The sequence below is a fragment of the Etheostoma cragini genome, chromosome 8 (genome assembly GCF_013103735.1).
Source record: "Etheostoma cragini isolate CJK2018 chromosome 8, CSU_Ecrag_1.0, whole genome shotgun sequence".
In the NCBI taxonomy this organism is placed as follows: domain Eukaryota; kingdom Metazoa; phylum Chordata; class Actinopteri; order Perciformes; family Percidae; genus Etheostoma; species Etheostoma cragini.
Window position 1 is genome coordinate 6,585,807 of NC_048414.1, and position 1,464 is coordinate 6,587,270.

Consider the following 1,464-nt stretch of genomic DNA (forward strand, 5'->3'; position numbering starts at 1 on the left):
TGACATTTTTAGTCATTATAAAATACATAATCTAGATACATAAAATGATGCACATTGTTCTGGCCTGATTTAAAATATGGTACATTTCACTGTGTAATTAAAAAAAATAAAACTATATGGTTTCCTAATGCAATAAAATGTGACCCGGCGGGCCAAAATAACAGGGTGTGTCTGACGTGAACATGCTGGTGGCAATAACCTGAGACGATGCTTGTGCCCAGGTCTTTAAATGTCAGTCTTTTTAAAGATACTAAGACTAAATAGTGTGACTTTTCAAACCTATTAAACTATTAAAAAAAAAGAAACACATAAATGATGTGGCCCTTTGAAACTATTTTTTTTGTGTATCTCATGACTTAATATTGCTGACAGCTTATTGCTTCTGTTTAATGCAGTAGAAAGAGAGTGACATTTTGGATTGGATGTTGTTTTTCAACAATGCACTTTAGATTTAATATTAAAGAATTACCAACTTTTAGATTTCAGGTTATTTACATTCACATCCAAGTGTACAAATTGTGGCCATTTACAGTATAAACATAGATCCCCACTTTTAGTGGGCCAAATTGTATTGGGCAAACTAAACTCAGTACAATTGGTTGCAAAGGAATTGCAGTCACTACCTGAAGTCCTGGTTTTGGGGGCTTTTTTTCCTTCAACCTGGTCTTTAGCAAGTAAAAAGTCAGGTGACCTACGGTTAAGCACAATCCAATAGCTGGACTAAAAATTAATTGCTTTGCCTATGTACTGTTCTTAGGGTGATTGTCGTGTTGAATTGTGCTAAAATTGCAGTTAATATGTACACTATAGGAAGGAAGAGCTACTTTGCCTAAATTGTTCATCCAGTGTATGGAAGCACTCACAAACACTTTATCCACATGTTGTTAAATTTCAAGTCTAGTTTCTTGGAGAGCGGAGAACTACAAACCAAGAATGTGCTACTGTAGTTCTACTTTCATACCTCCCTGCAAACTGAAAAACTCTTTCTCATCCCATTTGTCAGACTTCAGTGCATGTGAACTCAGTTGAAGCGATGTAACCGATCTAGTTTATAGGATTTAGGACATTATGGTTTTGATCCAATGAGTAGTATCCATACTTTTATCTCACCTAAACCTGGTTAGAAATAAAGCTCTCCTAATCCTCTTCAGTTCTGCCCCTCTGCTTTTCAAGTCTTATGGCTCCAGTTGAGGGTTAGAAGAGACCGATGACTCCCTCATAGGATACATTGGCTGTTAGTAGAGAAAGTCTGCCACCGAATGGAGTAAATGTAGCACTGCATTTCTAATTCATGCTTTGACTGCTTATTTTTTTTCTTTCTTTCTTTCGGCCCAAACGTATTCTCTTTAGTTAATGATATCTGTGGCAAATAAATCAAGTGAGTGTTTTACATTAAATTAACAATTCAAATTTTGAAAGATTGGTTTAATTTACACCTTTCTTCTCTGTTCTCTTTTTCAGGTC